The sequence below is a fragment of the Ursus americanus genome, chromosome 9, assembly GCF_024610735.1.
Source record: "Ursus americanus isolate L20-20 chromosome 9, mUrsAme1.1.p, whole genome shotgun sequence".
NCBI lineage: Eukaryota > Metazoa > Chordata > Mammalia > Carnivora > Ursidae > Ursus > Ursus americanus.
In genome coordinates this window covers 33,705,773-33,727,334 of record NC_142135.1, presented here as the reverse complement: position 1 = coordinate 33,727,334, position 21,562 = coordinate 33,705,773, and the positions used below count along the sequence as shown (strand labels likewise).

Genomic DNA, 21,562 nt, shown 5'->3' with positions numbered 1-21,562 from the left:
TGGGTGAAACACACACGTGTCTAATAATTCCACTCCAGGGTATACACTCAACACACGTGCATGCACGGTGCAGCAAGAGACAAGAAAAATACTGTTCATGACATCACTAGTTATAAAAGCTCCAAACTGTTAACAATTCCAATGACCATCAAAAATAGAATATTATGGTATGTTCATGCAAAGTAACACAATACGGTAATAAACATGAATGAGCTACAGTTACTTGCAAAACTTGAATGAATCTCAAAAAAATAATGTTGAGTAAAAGCCAGAGATGTACAGTTCTGTTGATATAAGCTTCAAAAATCAGCAAAGTGAAACTATATGGTTGGGGACGTCTGTTTAGGTAGTAAAACTAAGAAAAGCAAACAAGAGGTTACCTTAACGGGTAGTAGGTGCTTCATGGGGACGGGAGGATATTAATTGGGAAGCAGCACAAGGGGACCTTCTGGAATGCTAACAGTGTTCTATTTCCTGACCTGGAGATTGGTTACAGGATGTTCATTTTACGGTAATCTATTTAGCTATACATTTTTATTTGGTGTACTTTTCTATACGTGTGCTACATCTCGCTACAGAAAAAGATATTTTAAAGGAAAGATGAGGGGCGCCTGGGTGGCTCAATCGGTTAACCAGCTGCTTTCGGCTCAGGCCATGATCCCAGGGTCCTGGGATCAAGTCCCGCATGGGGAGCCTGCTCCCCCCCCACCCCGCCTGTCGCACTGCTTGTTCTCTCTCTCTCTCTCCCTGTCAAATAAATAAATTAAATATTTAAATAAATAAATAAATGAAAGGAACGATGGCTTGGGCACCTGGGTGGCTCAGTCAGGTAAGTGTCTGACTCTTGATTTTGGCTCAGGTCATGATCTCAGGGTCCTGAGATGGAGCCCACGTCAGGCTCCATGCTGGGCATGGAGACTGCCTAAGATTCTCTCTCTCTCCCTCTGCCCCTTCCCACTTCTCTTTCTTTCTCTCTCTCTCAAAAAAATAAAAAAATTAGAAGAAAAAAGAAAGATGTCTCTACTTCATTCCATAGAGAATTAAAAAAATTTTTTTTAATCTTACGTATTTATTTATTTTTACGTAAGCTCCATGCCCTATGTGGGGCTCGAACTATGCCCTGAAATCAACAGTGAACTCATGACCCTGAGATCAAGAGTGGCATGCTCTACTGACTTAGCCAGCCAGGCACCCCCGCCATATAGAAATACTAACTCAAAATGGATCACGGACCTAAATGTAAGAGCTGAAGACTTACGAGTCTTAGGAGAAAAGACAGGAGTGAATCTTCATAACCTCAGATAAGGCGATTGTTTCTTAGGGACAAAAACGCAAACAATTATTAAAAATAGATATATTAGACTTCATCAAAATTTAACACTTTTATGCTTCAAAGGGCACCAAGCAAGAAAGTAGGAGCGCAATCCACGGAATGGGAGATGGTGTTTGGAAATCGTGTATCTGATATGAGACCAGCATCTAGATTATACGAAAAACTCTTACAGCTCAACAATCAAAAGACAAAAATCCGATTTAGAAATGGGTGTGGGGGGGGCAGAAAAGGCTGATGATGAGCTAACTTTTATGGAAGAAGATGAATAAGAAAGGGTAAAGCACTGGTTTGTGAAGGTGTAGAAAATTTAACAAGCAGCAGACAAAAGACAGTGTTTTACTCCTGATTGCTCCATCAAAGAGCGCAGTCTGGCCTATATAGGAAAATACAGATTTTGAAGGTGAACAATTAAAGCTCAGATTAGGAGAAAAAGACTATCGGAGAGCACCGAGTTGTCTTAAATGAAGACAGGCCTCCGGAACCATCTAAACATACACCACGCTGCCAAATAAAAGTTTAAAAATCTTGAGGAAAAAGATAGGCCAAGGATTTGAGTAACATTTCTCCAGAGAATATATACAAATGGCCAATAAACACATGAAAAGATGCTCAACATCTTTTGTCATTTGAGAAATGCAAATCAAGCTCACAAAGAGATAGCACTTCTCATCGACAAGGGCAGTGAAAATCAAAAAGACAGACAATAGGGAACACTGGAGAAGATGCGGACAAATTGAAACCCTCCTACGTTCTTGATGGGATTGCAAAATGGAGCAGCCACTGTGGAAAACAGTTTGACAGTTTTGACAGTTTTCACAGTTACTCAAAAGGTCAGAGTAGTAGCCATACGACTACTCCTAGGTAGACGCCCAAGAGAATTGAAAACTTCTGTCCTCATAAAAATTTGTACACAAATGATCGTAGTACCATTATTCCTAACTGAGAAAAAGTGGAAACAACCCAAATGTCTATCAACTGATAAATGGATACATTCAATGTGGGATATCAATACATTGGAATATTATTTACCATAAAAAGGGTTGGAACACTGATGCAGGCCACATGAATGACCCTTGAAAACATTATGGTAAGTGAAAGAAGCCAGACACAACAGGCCAAAAGTATAGTACATTTCTATTCATACCACACGCCCAGAAGAGGCAAATCCATAAAGACGGGAAGTAGATTAGTGGTTCCCAGGGGCTGGGTGGAGTAAAGGGAAAGTGACAGCTAAGGGACATGGGGCTGTGGCTGGGGGCAGGGGTGGGAATGGCAATGTTCTGGAATTAGAGAGTGGTGATGGTTGTGCAACTCTGTGAAATACTAAAAACCACTGACTTTACACTTTAAAAGGGTTAATTTTAAGATATGTTAATTGTATCTTAATAAATTTATCATTCAAAAAAGGAAAGAAAAGTTGTTGTATGACCGTATACTTCCACCACCAGTGCCTGGAGCTCAGGCTAATATATACAATTTCTAACTAAGGGAGCTAGCTTCTATCTACTCATTGCATTTTTTTAAAAGTCTCTGTCATTCATCCAAAAAATGATTTCCTGAGTGATGAATCATGCCAAGCACTTATAAGTAGCGTGGATAGCTGCAGTGGGATGGGCAAGGTCTCTGCGCTGGGGGTACTAACAATCGGGCAGTGAGCGCTGAGAGAATGGGGTTACAGGTCCTTTAGCAAGAGGGAAGTCGCTTGCCCAAAGTCACACAGTAAGAGAGTCATTAAGGAAAGCACGGTAAAGTCCAACAGGACCCTGGTGGTCTTTTTTTTAACCCAATACCCTTATTTCACAGGGGAATCTAAGGCTCAGAGAGGTGAAACCGCCCAATGACATGTGGCGTGTTACACACTGTCACAAATATACAAGCATCTTCAATTCAGACCTTCAAAAACTCTCAAGGTCAATCCATGTAAGACCTCTTTCAGCTAACCTAATGGGCCTTGGCAGCCTAAGATGCCCCTCAGAAATGGAAAAGCCCTCCAACGTGCATTCAACGATTGATCGTCGCTCTCTCTCTCTGCCACGTGTTAGACATGAAGCCTCGCACTGCGAACCCGGCAGTGAGCAGGCCTCTCCCCATGACTCCTTGGGGTCTGGTGGTACCCAAGCGCAGGCAGACGGCTGTTTCGGTGGCTCTGTAAGAGTCATCTTGGGAGGCAAAGATACCTAAGGTTTCTGGGCCCCTCCCCACTATAGTGATCCCATTGGCCTGGAGCGGGCCTTGGAATCTGCATTTTTAACACTCTCCAAAGGCCAGTCTGGTGAGCGGCCAGCTTTGGGGACCACTGCCCTAGTACACACCACAACTTAGCTTTTGGAGCTCAGTGAGAACCTGGAAAGACTCAGCCAATCCCACAGCTAGATAAAATCTGTTTAATGCCCCGGATGCCTGGGCGGCTCAGTCGGGTAAGTGTCTGCCTTCAGCTCAAGTCATGATTCCAGGGGTCCTGGGGTCGAGTCCCATGTCTGGCTCCCTGCTCAGCGGGGAGCCTGCATCTCCCTCTGCCTGCCTCTCTCCCTCCTCCTTTCTCTCTCTCTCTCTGACAAATAAATAAATGAAATCCTAAAAAAAAAAAAAAAAAAATCTGTTTAATGCCCAAACCCTGGGGTGTTTATTTGTCGTTAAACAAATATCGAGCCCCTACAGTCCCTAGAAGCTAGGGATACAGTGAAGGTAAGACAGTACCTTTCTTAATCTCATGGTATTTACATTTGGTGGGAGTAGGGGTGGGAAACAGGGCAAGCCAAGAAAGAAAGAAACAAGGTAATTTAAACTCTACTCATGGGAAGTCCTAGAAAGTGGGACCAAGTGAGCGCCAATTCAGTGGACGAGACTACGTTAGGTTGACCCATATAAAACTGTCAGTATTTGACCATTTTTGATCTACAGAAACAACAGCTGAGTATAGTTCAGCTTTATAAACAAGCGCTAGAAAGCGTTTGAGTCTTTTCTCCCCAGGAACAAAAGGGAAGGTGGTCTGCAAGATGGATATGATCTGAACACAAGAATGACAGATAAAAGCCTAAGGGAAGGGTTTTGTTAGAGTCTCTGCAGAGAAACTGTGGAAAGAAGGGACATTCGTTCTGAATCTGGAAGGAAGACTGGGGCGAGCAGCACAGTCATTAAAGAAGTGTCCTGCACAATCACTAGTCTTTGCAAAGTGATTTACACTTTGATTAAAGACACAGTCACTAAAAACCATGAATAAAAAAAATCAAATACTTCTGCACAAAAATTCGTGCTATAGCCACTGCCACAAACATCCTGCCCGAAGCAGCCCCTCCTCAGCCCTGGTCCAAATGCCACTCTCTCTCTGATGGTATCCCTCATCTCCACTGTCAGGTGAGATTGCTCCCTCCCCGGAACCTCCCAGGTTCACGCTACACACCTCCCCTCTCACCATCTACTGTCCCTGTTATCTGTGGGCTTAACTCCACTCCGTACGCAGCTAGTGCGCTCCCGCTCCCTCATGGAAATGACTCTACCGTGTTCACCTGGGGTTTTCTGCCCCTGAGTAACTGTCACCAGTATTGGCTCAATAGGTAAAAAAAAAAAAAAAAATGAATGTGTGCATGCGTGCATGAATGAATGACGGCTATCTCCAAATTTTGTTTTGTATTCAAGGTTATGAACGTCTGTAGTCAATTGTCCCACGTAACCAATGCAGGGATTAAAGTATAGTTTAGGTCTAGGGCTGAGCTACCTGCTCAGATAAGGTTCCCGTCCCATGGGCCCCTTTAGCTTCCATCTCACAAAGATTAACCTTTCAGTCTTAAGGGTCGACCCATCTTTGGTCAACACGATTAAACTAGGGGCGTCTGGGAGGCTCAGTCGGTTACGCGTCTGCCTTTGGCTCGGGTCATGATCTCAGGGTCCTGGGATGGAGCCCCACATCGGGCTCCCTGCTTAGTGGGGAGTCTGCTTCTCCCTCTTCCTCACTCCTAACGCTACTCATGGTCTCTCTCTCTCTCTCAAATAAATGAAATCTTTAAAACAAAAACAGAAACATGATTAAACTCCATGACAGTCTCTTCCCCCCAAGCCAGGTCTGGAAGGGGCAGTCTGGCCGAGTACGTATTCCAGTCACAACAGCTCTGGCGCTGGCTTCGGCCCCATTGCTCCATCACGCGTACAGAAAACTCCCATCTCCTGACCCCGCAGGTCCTCATCCCGGCCGCCTACAAGCCCCGTTTTCTGTGGAATGGGGCACAGCTGCCTGCTTCACCCGTACTTGGAAATCACAGGTTCCCTCCCATGTATCTCATCTTTTGAGGAAATAACCCCTTTGGCTTTTCCTCATAAGCCCCATGTTCCCGCCACTGAAGTTGCCACGAGGGCTCCATATTGGACCCAGCCTCGCCGAGTCTATATGATTCAGGAGCTGGTTATTCCAGTTTGTGAATAATCCAGCCCTTTTGCTTTTTTTCCTCTCCACTTCTGCTATTTACGTGTGAGGAAATTTTACTGCTCAGTAACATCTCCCTCGGCGTCTGGGGAAGAATACTAATACTTCCATTTGTTTAGTGCTTTGCAGTCTACAGAATGACATTACATAGGCAAACTTACTTTAGCCTTCTAACAGTCCTGTGCAATAGATTTCATTATTCTCCTTTTCCAGCTAAGCAGTGATAAATGACTTGTCTGTGATCACACAGCCAGAAAGTACAACAATTGGGTCTTGAACCCAGTTTCTGATTCTCTGTCCAGTGTCGTTAATGTTAAACCCATCAGGGAATGCAAATTTCCCATTTTGCTCTCCATTAGAAGTCACAGGAAGGGCTGGATGGGCGAGTGGTTTCCTGATACCACGAGGAGGAGGAGTTTCCCACAGATTGAATTCTGTCAGGCCAGCCGCCTGGCACATCCGCTTTGGTAGTAAGGCCATGGTGTCCACCCTTGGGTGGCCACAATTTTTTTTTTTTTAAATATTTTATTTACTTATTTGTCACAGAGAGAGAGAGAGAGCACAAGCAGGGGGAGCAGCAGGCAGAGGGAGAAGAAGGCTCCCCGCATAGGCAGGGAGCCCGATGCGGGACTCGATCCCAGGACTACGGGATCATGACCTGAGCCAAAGGCAGTCACTTAACCAGCTGAGCCACCCAGGGGTCCGGCTGCCCAGAGCTTCAACAACCATATGGTCTTGGTCTCAGATAAACACACTTTTGAGTCATGCATATTTTCACATTTATTGTCATTCTGGAGTAATATGTGTATCCCATGGAGATTCTGTCCACTGGATCACAGCGTACAAATCACCAAAAAAACAAAAATCAATGTTTACATTGGGCGTTACAACTTTTCAAAGCATTTCTCAACAATTCTCAGAGTTTCATATGGAAGGAAAATAACAATATTAATACCCCCATTTTACAGATGAGAAGAACAAGTCTCAGAGAGCAACTGTGAGCAACTTTCCAAGGTCACGCAATTGAGGACTGTGAAGAGGGGACGTATCTTCTGAGTCTAAATCTTATGTTCTTTCCAGAGAGACTAGTTATCGACAATATCTCTATATAATGGTAATAATTAACATGTGTATAGGGCTTTATGTTCTTTTCAGAGAGACTAGTTATAGACAACATCTATATATAATGGCAATACTTAACATGTGTTAAGGGCTTTAAAGTTTTATTTTCACATATATTAGTTCATTTAATCTTCAACAACCCCTGTAGGTAGACACTATTATTAATTATCCCAATATTGGTTTTAAATTCCCAGCTGTATTATTCTTATACCCTTTCACCTTGAAGTCATAAATGTAACTCTCGAGAACATTCATTTATTCATTCAACAGATGTTTTTGAGCACCTATGTGTAAGACACTGCACTGTTACCAGAATTGGGACATCATATTTATGATTAGCTGAGAAGTGACAGGGGCAGAAAGACCAACCTCATATTTTGTCAACAGAGACAGGGTGACCAGTTTTACAAAAGGGAAGTCACCTGCCATAGGGCAAAAAAGGCAGCTCACAAACGGCACCAGATGCTTCAATTAGCGGCTGTTCCCACAGACTAGAAGATAGATTTTGTATGCGCAGCCCAAGAAGAAACGTGAGCCTAGCCTTGGTCTACGAGCCCTGTTCACACACAAAGATAGCAGTCATTATGAATAATGTCATCATCAGTGCTGAGAATAATATTAGAGGCCATGGTTATTGAATCAACAAATGATTCAAGGTTGGCTCTGGAGCCTCCCTTGACCGGGTTCAAGTGTTCCCAGCCCCATGCATTAGGAAAATCAGCAGTGTATGATTTCCAAGACTAAGAGAGAAAGAGGACAAGGCCATGTGCTATCTTTTCTTCGTTTCTCCCTTCTCCTCTTTTTACTCTTTTTTTACAGTTACTCAATGAAGACACAAGAGGCTAAACTGGAGAGGGTAGACCAGACCTGGTGGCCCGGGGAGACCGGGGAGACTGTCATTTCCGCTGGAGAATTTGCCCCCATACATTCCTCCACAGGAGGGTAACTCACACCGCTGCGGTTGTTCAGTGCCCTTCTGACTGCTACCAGACACTGGAAACCTGCCGGGGGATGGGCTTGACTTTTTTTTTTTTTAATTAGCCAACATATAGTACATCATTAGTTTTTGATGTAGTGTTCAATGATTCATTAGTTGCGAATAACAGCCAGTGCTCATCACGTGCCCTACTTAATGGATGGACTTGATTTTTGTCACCTTTCCCTGAAAAAGTGTAGCTCGGAAGGGCAAGTGGGGAACAGGAAAAGCAATTCCACCCCCTGAAGATGGGTCTCCCAAAGTGGCGCCTCTTCATAATTATTTAGGTACCATTTTGACATGAAAAGCCATTAGAAGCACTGAAAAACCAAGATTAGAAAAAATGAAAGGAAGGTGGTCAAAGAGTGCCATTGCTTTCTGTGTTTGCCCTGTGGCCACACTAGCCTCATGCCCCCAGCTGCTGGGGCACCTGTGCTGGAGGTCTGTCTGCCTCCCCATCACGCACACCCTCCACAGCGTTCTGGTCCTCAGACGCTAACTTCTGCGGACTGCAACAATGGGGCTCCCCTGCCCTCTGGCCTCTACTTGTCTTAGGTCAGAGGTGGAGCTGGGGAGATCAAAGTGTTGGAGGATAGAGAATGATCGGTATTTATCCCCCCACCCCCAGCTCCCTCCCTGTAAGGTCAAGGTTTCAGAGGAATGCGCATTCCCGACTGACAGGCTCAGCTGTCTCCTACAGCTAAGGCTCTCCCCAGGTTCCAGTCACTGTTTCTTTTCCTTTCTTCTTCGACTGGGACTGAGAACATGGGGGCTGCTCTCCCCCAGGTGCTTCCCCAACACTTGTTGGTTTTTCCACATAGTCCCTTCCTTACATTTTATTAAATCGCCTCTTCTGAGAGGCCATCTGACTTCAGGCGGACCCCCAACCAGTACACCATCGGAAAGCTTGCTCCTCCTCAGGTTTCAACCTGTTTTCTTTCCACCCCCTTCACAGAAAGTCTCCAGCATTTCCCTCCTCCTTAACTCTGATCCTTACTTTACAAATTCAAAGCTCCTAATCTCCCCCCCACCCCTGCCAATTCCTTTACTGTTCAACCGCATCATTGCAATCAATCTACATGAAAGGAACACGCCCTAAGGCACTGTTTCTTGACCTGAACCAAAAAGAAAAAAGAAAAAAAAATTCCTCTCAAACAAACAAGACTATCAGCTTGTTACAGTGAATTTCATTCCAAATAAATAGAAAGTGAATCAGAGCCGCCTGTCAAAGAGCGGCTCTGAGAACTAGGCCCTCCCCATCATTCTAGCTCGGCCTCTCAATGAAAGAGCTTGCCTCCCCAACTGCCGGAATCTCAAAGATGTGGATGAGATGTAACCTTAATGGGCATCTATTGAATTTTAAAAAAGATTTTTTTCCCCATTCTCAATGAATCTGCAAAAATTAGAATAAAAGGAGAAGACCTGGGTTCTTTCCCTGGAAGCTACTCTCCTGGGTGGCTTGTGTGCTCTCTAATGAACTGTCGCTGCTGCAATAAAATATTTAATCCCAGAGACTGGGGTGGGATTTACTTTGTAAGAAGAATTCTAAACCAAGTCTAGAACTCCTGTCCACATTCTGGATGCAGGAGTCTTTGGTCTGAGAGATTGGATGGGGGAAGAGAAAAAAGAAGGAAATGTAGAGGAACCACATGGACTTTCATTTCCAGAACTTTCAGGGGTCAGAGCATAAAACCCTTCCCTCCACAAACTCCTTCTTTCTTTCCTCCCTCCCTCCCTTCTTTCCCTCCTTCCCCCTTTCTTTCCTTCCTTTCTTCCTTTTTAATAGAGAGAGAGAGCGTGCGCGCACAAGCAGGGGTCAGGGGAGAGGGAGAAGCAGGCTCCCTACTGACCAGGGAGCCAGACCTGGGGCAAGATCCCAGGACCCGGGGATCATAACCCAAGCCGAAGGTAGACGCTCAACTGACTGAGCCACCCGAGTGCCCCCACAAACTCCTTTAAATGCTAGATAAAACACAACAAACATCCCTTCAAATGTATAGCTGAGCTCCTAAGAAAGCAAGCAAAATCCAAAGGTCCAAATGAAAGATGGGACTGAAAAGTGGCGAGAGAAGGGCCAGGGTTGCAACCGCAGCAGTTTAGACGGCGTGTCTGCCCCCAGCCAGGTCATCAGGACACTCGGGGTTTTCTGGCCACAAGCGGACAGGAGAGTGGGCAGAGAGTTGGAACTGAGAGCCAGGCCTGTGCCTACACCCCTTGAAGGGCTATGTCCTTGAGGAGGGGAAGAACTAGAAACTATCTACCCACCATCCTAGCGAGACCACAAGGAAGCATGTCTGTTTCAGTCCCAGCTCCAGGTGGAAATAAGAAAGAGAGCTGGTTATTTGTCGCCATGGCTTAACCCTCACAGGAGTTTGGGGCTCCAGTGTATTCCACTTCTGTGATTTGCAAATCTTCAAGCTAAGATGTTAACACAGAATGTGGTTCTAGGCCAATGATTCTCCTAGCCCTGCAGCAGAAGCAAACACACACTCACTCCAGTACACAGCTCTGAAAAGCACGCCCTCGGCCCAGGAGGCACAGGGGCTCTCCTGGTAAAAGCCTGAAGGTGAGATTACAATAGAAAATTCAATATTCACACCAAGTCCCAAGCAGAATAAATAACAATTAAATTCACACCTTGACTCGTTGCAGGAAATTTCACAACACCAAAGAGAGTGAGAGTGAGAGAACAGGTTACCCACATAAGAAAAACACAGGCTGACAGCAAAAGCAACAGGAGAAACTGGAAACTAATGGAATGATATCTTCAAAGCACTGAGAGAAAATAACTGCCAACCTAGCTTACCTACCATGGTAGAGAAACAGTGAAATAGAAACATGTTTTCAGGCATTAGAGAGAGCTCCCCACCATGAGGACTTTACGGAAGGGACTACAAAAAAGTATGTTTAGAAGGAGAAGGACACTCTACAGTCCTAGTCTGGTCTGAGAGAGGGTATAGATGCGGCAATGTGGGTTAACTTAAACTTTGTCAAATTACATATGCTTAACCAAAGATTTAAGGGTAACCAGGATAATAATAGAAATTGAATGGGGGCGCCTGGGTAGCTCAGTCGCTTAAACAGAGGACTCTCGGTTTCAGCTCAGGTCGTGATCTCAGGGTTGTGAGATCAAGTCCCACATGGGGCTCTGCCCTCAGTGCAGAGTCTGCTTGAGATTCTCTCTTTCTCCCTCTCCCATTGCCTCTCCCCCTGCTTGTGCTCTCTTTCTCTCTCTCTAAAAAAAATAAATAAAATCTTAAAAAAAAAGAGAGAGAGAGAGAGAGAGAAATTGAATGAATGACTCCTAAACCAGAAGAGAAGAAAATGGACAGTGTTCTCAGAGAGGAGGAAGGCAATTGGACTGGGGCAGATCTAGAAGGAATTCCCTACCCACACTGGCCAGCCATCATGGACAAATCCAGGGGCAAGATGAGAAGAAACAATGCATCCAGAGTGAGTCTTCAAAGAGACCAAGGTCATGGAGTTCCAAGGAGGCTGAAAGGCCTGAATACAGAAGCAGACACGGGAGCTCAGGGGTTAAAGGGGGGATGATTGAATATTTAGTGGCTAAGTCATCCAGGAAACATGTTTCTTTAAGACGTTTACATACTTGATGCTTGATTTATATGTGCTGTATGCTGTTTCCTGTATCAATTAAACATCAAAAATAGGGGCGCGTGGGTGGTGTAGTCGTTAAGCATCTGCCTTTGGCTCAGGGCATGATCCCGGCGTTCTGGGATCGAGCCCCACATCAGGCTCCTCCGCTGAGTCTGCTTCTTCCTCTCCCACTCCCCCTGCTTGTGTTCCCTCTCTCGCTGGCTGTCTCTCTGTCAAATAAATAAATAAAAATCTTTAAAAAAATAAAAAATAAAAATAAATAAACATCAAAAATAACATTTATTATTTTAAAATAATGTATGTTTAAAATTCAGAGAGTACAAGAAAAAGAAAAAAATTTTTAATTAAATTCAGAGAGTATAAGGAAGAATTCGAATCCTTAATGCAATGATATGGTTAGAGCATGTCTACCGTATTTCTACATTACACCAACTCAGCCATTGGTCTTGAAAACCTTTTCTTCTGGAACTTGGTATTCAAATACCCTGAGAGAAGAGATTCTTTTCGTAACTACACATTGTTTCGGGGGTTCCACTCCTCTCTCTTCTACTGTGAGTGGAAATGCAGAAAACAGGATCACAGTCAGAGAAAGACCATGGAGCCGTCTCAGTAAAACTGAGTATTCTGAAATGGAAATCGAGCCCACAAATGCAGAGAGCCCTTTCCAAGTTTAAATTGCCTAAGGAAGGCTAAACAAAAACATTATCTTATTCATACAGTCATAAGTGAGTTTTGTGAAATATACCAGTTTCATCCTTAATTTCCCCCATTACTGTTAAACTGTTCTACACTAGGTCATTTGTGGTCTGTTTATCACTCGATTTGTTTGTTTCTTATTAAACATTTTGCTACCCAGGGAAGTGATTACCAATAATATGCTATTCTTGGGCACCTGGGTAGCTCAGTCGGTTAAGCATCTGCCTTCCACTCAGGTCATGATCCCAGCGTCCTGGGATCCAGCTCCACGTTGGGCTCCCTGCTCAGCAGGGAGTCTGCTTCTTCTTCTCCCTCTACCCCATCCTTCTGCTCATGCTGGCTCGCTTTCTCCTGTGCTCTCTCTCTCAAATAAATAAATAAAGTCTTTAAAAAAATAATACGCTAATCTCTATAAGCCTTGATTTCTTCATTGTGTTTGGAGATGACTGTATCTAATGTGCTGAGTTACCTGAGATAAAAACAAACTTATGTCTGTTAACTGGCATGAAATAAGTGCTCGATTAATACTAATGTCAACCATATTCTGGAAATCTAGGGATGGTCTACAAGCTGAATCCAGACAGTACATGACTTTAATTTGATTCAGAGTATTTTTTAAAATTGAAATGTTTACTGAATTAAATACCAAAAGTGTCACATAAAATCCAGATATCCAAAATCTCTTTAAAGTTTTTGAAGAGCCCTCCACCCAGATTCCCACATGTCAACAGTTGCCCCGCTCAGATGGAATGCATCCTCCCAGTTGGTCCCCATTTCCACCATTCCCCTTGTTCTCACTCTGGACCACCGTCATCACTATGTCTTCTGCTTGGCTCAAGAAGGGCATTTGATTTTGACATTACTTAGCCTTTTATTCCTATCCTGGCTTATTCCCTAAAATAATTCCTCGAAAACTCAATGCTTATTGTAAAACTCTTATTTAAGTGCACATAAGAGATAAAATGTCAAAAACGAAATTTCCCTACTATGAGTAAATTTCATTTTCATCTAGTTATTCAGGTTTCACTATCAAATATTTTTATCCTCAATATTAATAATTAATCCATGAATTATACAAGTTGTCAATTTGCAATTATCCTAAATTTTCTTTCTAGACATTCCTGCCTATTTCCTTTTAGTAAAAAAATTACCTCCTAATCACATCCTGCTTCAAACCACATAACATCACAAGACAGCCTCTAAAATTCTAATTGTTTCAATATCCTTAATCTTCAGCAACTTCAATAGCTCCTCCAAATATAATGCAATAAGGGAATTAACTTCTATACCTTTTGGTTATCATTTGCTTGAACCAAGAAGCAGAGCTCTTTCTGAACCTTTGGGTCAGACGCATCTCAGAAAGTTTTTAATTTCTTTTCACTACTACAACTCCATAATTTTTTTTTAAGATTTTATTTATTTATTTGAGAGAGAGAGTGAGCGAGAGAGAGCACAGCACAAACCAGGGGAGGGGCAGAGGGAGAGGGAGGAGCAGACTCCCTGCTGAGCAGAGAGCCCAACATGGGGCTCCATCCCAGCACCCCGGGATCCCGACCTGAGCTGAAGGCACAGGCTTAACCGACTGAACCATCCAGGTGCCCCCATAATTTTCTTACACAGTTATCTACTTGCAATGGATTTCATGAAAAAAGACGGGTAACTCGTGCCTAAATTACACTGCTGGCCTATTTGCTTTGTTTTAGCCAGAGTTTGGCAGACTTTGTAGAACAAAACGAAACCTCGCCCTAAAACTTTTAACACTTAAATAGTCAGAATACCCTAGATTTTGCTCTGCCAAAAATCTCTGGGCTAATGTTCTAATGCAATTAAGCTGTGGGAAAGAATAGATACAACTTTTTCTCGAAGGGATTCAGAAGTCATTTAAAATAAATTTCTCACCAATGATCAGAGAAGAACCTCTCAAGATTTCCTCAAAAGCACACAGAAGTATTTTATGACCCTCTGCAGGGTATAGAGCAGTATTTAAGAAGTCATGGTCTACAGCTGAACTTACTCTTGAGCACCCTATGTGCCTACAATCTAGAAAACTGTGCTTTCCAAGTTAGTGATTAAAAATTTCAAAGGCCTTTACACCTAGTGCCTCTCAAAATTCTTCTTTTGCTCGTTCTTTTCATTTCTTCCTTCAATTTCCTCTTTTCTCAACTTTCACTCCACAAACAGAAAACTGTTCCTCCTACACCTTCTGGTTCCTTTTCATCATATGAAAATAAAATACAATGACAAAACAGTGTATCAGTTATTCGTGGAGGCACAGGGTGAGATACTGTGCTATATTACGAAACACAGCTTTAGGCAACTACTTGTAATTAATATACCTTTTATTTTTTAATTTTTTTTAAATTTTATTTTATTACGTTATGTCAGTCACCGTACATCATTAGTTTTTGATGTAGTGTTCCATGATTCATTGAATATACCTTTTAGTTATTCATAAAATCATGCATATTTTTTTGGTCAGTAAAGTGGCCATTAAAAGTGAAAGTTAAAGGGTGCCTGGGTGGCTCAGTCAGTTAAGTGGCTGCCTTCAGCTCAGGTCATGATCCCAGGGTCCTGGGATGGGGCCCCACGTTGGGCTCTCTGCTCAGCGGGGAGCCTGCTTCTCCCTCTCCCTCTGTGTTCTCGTTTTCACTCTCTCTCAAAAAAATAAATAAATTCTTTAAAAGCAGAAAAAGTGAAAGTTAAAAAGAGATCTAAAATGCAGCTGGCAGTGGGCATGAAATTAGTATCAGTGGTCACTAACAGGCACTCTGTTCTTTTTTTTTGGAAGGCATGCTGGTTAGTGGCTGGACTTAACCACTCCCTGTTGCTTACGCCAGCTCTCACCCCTCCCTTTCTCCTGCTTTTCTCATTCAGGTTCCCTGCCTCACCCTGAAAGCATTTCAGTTTGCAGCCCCTGAGACAGTAAAAACCTGAAATGCTGAAGCCAGGAATGTGTCACCTCGGCAATCCAAGGACTTCTGTGCAGGGGGGAGGCTACTTCAGGTCCTACCCAACTTGGAACTGAAAATTCCTATGAAGTTTCATGATGACCAAGGAAACTATTCTCACACTTACAACATAGGCAGCTGCAGAGGGAGGGGGCCACGGTTCAGTCCAGAAAGGAAAGGCCTCACCAGAGCAACGGGCACCATTCTGCAGAAAGCTTACAGTGAAAGACATAGTGTAGAGCCAGTCAGAGCAGGGGCGTAGAACTTTAGGAAAGCAGTTGAGATGCTCTCTTTTCAGAGGAAATCAGGACGGACAGATTGTTCATCAAACAACTCACTTAGAGCATAGAATCTTAAAAAAAAAAAAGACAATAGAGACACTTTTATATTTTATTTTAACTTTAATCATATAAACACCAGTTTTCAAATGTAGAGCGAAGTTCCTTTCTTGTGGAATGATCAGTGGAAGTCTGAGTTGTCTTTCTTGCATATGTCTTTCCCACACACTCTTATGTATTGCCCTCAAGTTCCAGTTTGAGTCCTATTAACGCAGAGCAAAATCTGAAGGGCATTTGTGAAGCAAATGGAATGCATTTTTCTGCAAGATCTTTCCAATCTTCTTTCCAATCTTTTACAATTGTGGTGTTCACATTGAATTCAAAACCAGCTTTTTCAGCAACTCATTGAATCTTTTTGAGGTAATAAATTTAGTTTTCAAGAGTGTATTACTTTCCAATTGCTGCTGTAACAAACTGCCGCCCCTGCAGCTGCTCAAAACAATACCCATTTACTGTCTCATAGGTCTGGAGGTCCGCAGTTCAGCGGCCTCTGCTTAGGGTCCCACACGCTGTAATAGAGGTGTTCACAGAGCTTCATTCCTGAGTAGGGGCTCTTGGGGGAGAATCGCTTCCAGAATCATTTGGGATGTTGGCAGAATTTAGTTCTATGAGGTTGTAGGACTGAGGTCCCTGTTTCCTGGTGGGCTGTTAGCCAGGGGTCATTGTCATGTTCTGGAGGCTACCCACATTCCCTGGCTCTTGGCGTCCTTTCTCAATCTTCAAAGCCAGCAAGTGTGGGGTGTGTCCTCACACTTCTAATCTTTCTGATCCTTGCTTCTGCCTCAGCTCTCCTGCCTCCCTCTTCTGCTTTTATGTGATTACTTTGAACCTTTCCAGAAAAACCAGGATAATCTCCTTATTCCAAGGTCAGTTGATTAATGATCTTCATTCCATCCTTTCGATCAGCACCTAGAGTTTGAATAACCAGGGCACAGGAATCTTTGGGAAAATCTTTAGAATTCTGCTTATGCTAAATAGAATCGACAGCTCTCTTGCTTTATACTCATAGTTCACAAGTCATGAAATATTTGATTTAATTAAGTGTTTAAAATAACAATTACAAGTGGCAAAAGCAATTTGGGCACAAACAACAACTGAACAACTCAATTCGGAGGAAGAGAAGTATGTAATTATATAGAGAGTAGCTTACTAGCTATGAGCGTGCAATACGGCACAAACATTTGTCAGTGCGTTTTCCCAAGAGATGGTGAGTATTGATCAGTTGAATGTAAGTTGGTTGACAGAACTCTAGTGAAACAGATGAAACGAGAAAAGTCATGTGATCACTTGATAGCTGCTGATTGGAAGCTCTGAGTGGTTGGGGATTGTTCTGATGGCATTTTCTAAAGGGTATTGGATGGGGTCCCAGCCTCTTTTTGGCAACCCTCCCAGATGAAAGTGTCTGAGATTTCTTCTTTGTTGGCTGATCACTTTCTCTGGAGGGTAATCCTCTAGAACTTAGTCTGTGGTGGAGCTGGTGATAGGAATAAGCCCAACCCTTTAGTGTTATGAGAGCTGAGCTTGGGAAAGGGGCCAGTGGTATAGAACGTAGACTTTAAAATTTATTCTGCCATTGTTTTCAGACTATACTTCTTCCCTGTGTTCAGAATGACCTGATGCTGCTAAATGCTTGATTTCTGCCAGATCATGCTGAGTTTCTTGCTTGAATTATCTAGGCTTTGGCTCTCCTCCCCACTCCGTCCTACCACTCAGCCATACGCCTTACAGCTTTACAATTTCTGTTTCCTCTGTTTCTGTTTCTACAACATCTGAAACATGTGTCCCCTTGCTTGGCACACAGTGCACTTTTCAAAATGTCCACACATGATTTGGACATTTTACCACTTTTATTGGGAATGTAACTGTAACTTGAGACTTCCCTCACATCGTGTTGTTAAAATTTTTGTACTGAGCTTGGGGAATGTAAACAAATGTTTTTGCTATATAAACATCAATCCCCCAAAATCTTATATTGTGATATACTTATGTACTCAGACATTTGGGTATGAAAAATTAAGAAGCATTTTATTGATAAAACATTGACTAGAGAGGCATTCTGTAGTATATACTTTCTTCATGAAAAGAAAAGGAAAGCAGGAAAGAAGGAAAAGTTAAAAATAAAAGTAGAAATGTCAAATAAGAAATCAATCCCAATAAAATGTTAATTAAAGTAAATGGTAAAGCTATGACATTAGGGCTCTCCAGAGAAACAGAACTAATGAGATATATTTTTTTCTTCTTCATATACTGCATATTATATTGTCCTTAATCTTCCATGAAAAATTGGATATGCATGAATCCCACCTAATGAAAAAGGACATCTCATATCTTTGATGCAGCAATAATCAGCCACATGATTTCATACGCCCACTAGGAATAAAGGTACTTCATGGAGGGATTTGAGAGTAGAATACATTAATATGTGCTGGTCACAAATCTCAAACAGGGTCAATATAAAAAAGCCTATGTTGAAATTAATTATACCTGTTCAAAATCCATTCCCTTAATCTTTTGTAGCATATTAGCAAATACTTTATCTAAGGGTTTAACTTTGGATTACTCCCCATAACAAATACTCTGATTTAAAATAATGCCTGAAAAGAGTTACTGCCTTACTGCTTTCTACTGTGAATTCTGTTATATTTATTTACATTTGATTTTCACTTAACTACTTTCCTTATATTTTTGTATCTTCGAGTTACTTTCTTTTACACACTCTCTGGTATTTTCTAAAGTATATATTTAAAACATAGTTTTAATTAAATTAATTAAAAACAAAATATAATATAATATATATGAAGAAGATCTAAATGGAGAGGATGTTGTGGTTGACTTACAACATTGATGTAAGTTACCATGAAATAGGTGTTGGGGCATCATTATTCTGTGTTAGTAAGACTAAGGAACATTCTGAATTGGATAAATAAAATGTTTTATCCATTGGTCTTTAAGAAAAAGAGGTGGCAGGCCAGTAAAAAACTGACATATCTTCATAACAGCAATAATTAGAAGTAGAAAATAATAGTTGATGTGGTTGAAATGAAGAAATCTTCACAGATACCAGAGGATAGCTAACTCTTCCTTAATAGGGCACATAATTGTATACCCACATTTCTTAATAATTACCTCAAGCCTGAAATTATGGAAATCACCACTCCCAAATCATTATTTCAGCATAAGAATGCTTGTTGAGGGGCGCCTGGGTGGCACAGCGGTTAGGCGTCTGCCTTCAGCTCAGGGCGTGATCCCGGCATTATGGGATCGAGCCCCACATCAGGCTCCTCCGCTGGGAGCCTGGTTCTTCCTCTCCCACTCCCCCCTGCTTGTGTTCCCTCTCTCGCTGGCTGTCTCTATCTCTGTCAAATAAATAAATAAATAAAATCTTAAAAAAAAAAAAAAGAATGCTTGTTGAATGCCTATATTCTGTATTTTGAACAAGGATCATAGATTTGAAATGCGTAACTTAATCTATGTATAAATGTAATACATTTTAATTAATAAAACATAATGGTTTTTAATGTATTAAAAATGCAATTTTAAAAAATAGGCAGAAAACATGAATAGGCATTTTTCCAAGGAAGACACACAGAAGGCCAACAGACACATGAAAAGATGCTCAACATCACTCATCATCAGGGAAATACAAATCAAAACCACAGTGGGTTATCGCTTCACACCTGTCAGAATAGCTAAAATCAAAAACACAAGAAACAAGTGTTGGCGAGGATGTAGAGAAAAAGGAACCCTTGTGCACTGCTGGTGGGAACGCAAACGGGTGCAGCCACTGTGAAAAGCAGTATGGAAGTTCCTCAAAAAATTAAAAGTAGAATTACCATATGATCCAGTAATTCCACTACTGGGTATTTATCCAAAGAATACAAAACCACTAAATCAAAAAGATACATGCCCCCTATGTTTATTGCAGCATTATTTACAAAGCCAAATTATGGAAGCAGCCCAAGTGTCCCTCTATAGATGAATGGACAAAGAAGATGTGGTGTATATATATACACATAATGGCGATTACTCAGCCATAAGAATAATGAGATCTTGCCATTTGCAACAACATGGGGGGACCTAAGGGATCCTGGGATGCTAAGTGAAAGAAGTCGGTCAGACAAAGACAAGCATCATATGATTTCACTCATATGCGGAATTTAAGAAATAAAACAAATGAACAAACAGAAAAAGAAACAAACAACAAAAGAGACTCTTAAATATAGAGAACAAATGGGCGGTAGGGTACCAGAGGGGAGGCGGGTGGGAGGATGCGTGAAATAGGTGAAAAAATATTTTAAAAAATAATTATATATATAATTATATATAAATATATAACATTGGCCTACGTGATTATGGAGGCTGACAAATACCAAGACCAGCAGTCAGCAAGCTGGAGACCCAGGAATGCCAATGATGTATTTTTAGTCCTAATGCTGGTAGGCCTGAGACCCAGGAAGAGCTATGTTTTAATTCAAGCCCAACGGCAAGAAAAGACCAATATCCCAGCTCCAGAGAGTCTCACAGGAAGAAATTCCCTCCCACTTGCTGGAGGGTCAGCCTTTTATTCTATATAGGCCCTCATTGGATTGGTTGAGGCCGACTCATATTGGGGAGCACAATCTTTGTTTCAGTCGACAGAGCCAAATATTAATCTAATCTCAAAGTGCCCTCAGAGACCCACCCAGAATAATGTTGGACTAAGTATCTGGGCACCTTGTGACCTCATCAGGTTGACACATAAAATTAACCATCACAGTTACTGATTAAAAAACAGATTGTCCATGTTGGAATAAAGGAAAGATATTATACATAAAATACACATTTAAAACAGAAAGACACAGAAAAATTAGAGCAGAAATAAATATACCAGGCAAAAGTGAGAAATTAAAAGAAAGCTGAGGTAGCAATCTAAATATCCAACAAAATAAAATCCAAGTAAAAAATAGCATAAAAGTTAGTATGCTTAGTAATAAATACAAAATGATAGAACCATCATGCACATATAAGCACTTAAACAGTCTCAAATATGTAATAAACAACTTTTGATAAATCAAAAGTTATAGTTGGAGATTTTTAACTGCCAGATCGAGTGGATAAAAAACAATAGAGATGAGGGAATTTCTGAAAAATGTAAGAGGTTTGAGCTCACTGGAAAAAGTAAAAAGGAAAATGAGATCTTTAGCACAATATCCATTGCATGGATTAAAAATAAGTTGACAAAGAATAATGATACATATTTTACTGGTGTACCTGCAAATAGAAGGATATTTATTGCACACAGTAAAATGGTTGCCTAGTGGAAGGGGAGAGAGGAGTGAGGAAAGGGGATAAATGCATTAAAAAAAAAAAAAAAACAAGAGAGAGGCCTTGCATGAACTGGTAATTACAGAAATATTAGCTCAGATCTTAAAAAATAGTGATAATAACACCCCCATACCCATAACTCTTCTTACGCCCTCCCCCCACAAAGGAAACTCTCTAGTTTATGAAGCTAAGTCTCAAACAGGGTCAGGAATGAGTTGAGCCTCCTGTTTCAAGATGGTGAACTGATGAGGGAGGCCATCAACTACTGAGAATTTCCACACAATTCTGGAGACAGAAAGCAGAAAATGGAGTGCTGACTGATAAAGCAGGGTGAAGGAAACTCTGTTGGATTACCTAAGAGGTGGCCTGCTACCAAGAAGGAAGCTCATTTGCTTATAGAAACTCAGGTTCAAAAACACAAAGACTCAAAAATGGCCGGTACTTCAGATGGCAGATGTCAAGTGTAGCGGAACACAGGAGCCTGACTATGGAACAGTCATCGTTCCTGTCCCTGTCACAGAATACCAGGCTGTCCCCAAACTTAAGATAAACAGGAAGGTACTTATCTAAGGAAATTGATCACCTGCCTGGAGACAACTAGATAAGAGGGCAGGACCTCTGCATTTTGGCATTTTGGAGTCCCCAGGCAAGTTGGTTGGTCTCACCTGAAAACAAAGCTTGGCATTCAAGAGTCCATCCACAAAGCCAAGCTCCCAACCAATGAGCTTTTCTATTGCTTCATTTTTAAATATAAATGAGCAACCAAGGATCACAAGACTGGGAGAAAAGGCTGCAACAAAGAAAAAGAAG

The 21,562-nt window shown here is 41.9% G+C and overlaps 1 long non-coding RNA gene across 1 annotated transcript in view; it reads right to left on the bottom strand.

The window, feature by feature from the left end:
- The window catches only part of LOC148109445 (uncharacterized), a 77,086-nt gene that overhangs the window by 5,056 nt on the left and 50,468 nt on the right, over positions 1 to 21,562 (bottom strand). The gene's annotated exons all lie outside the window — the stretch shown is intronic.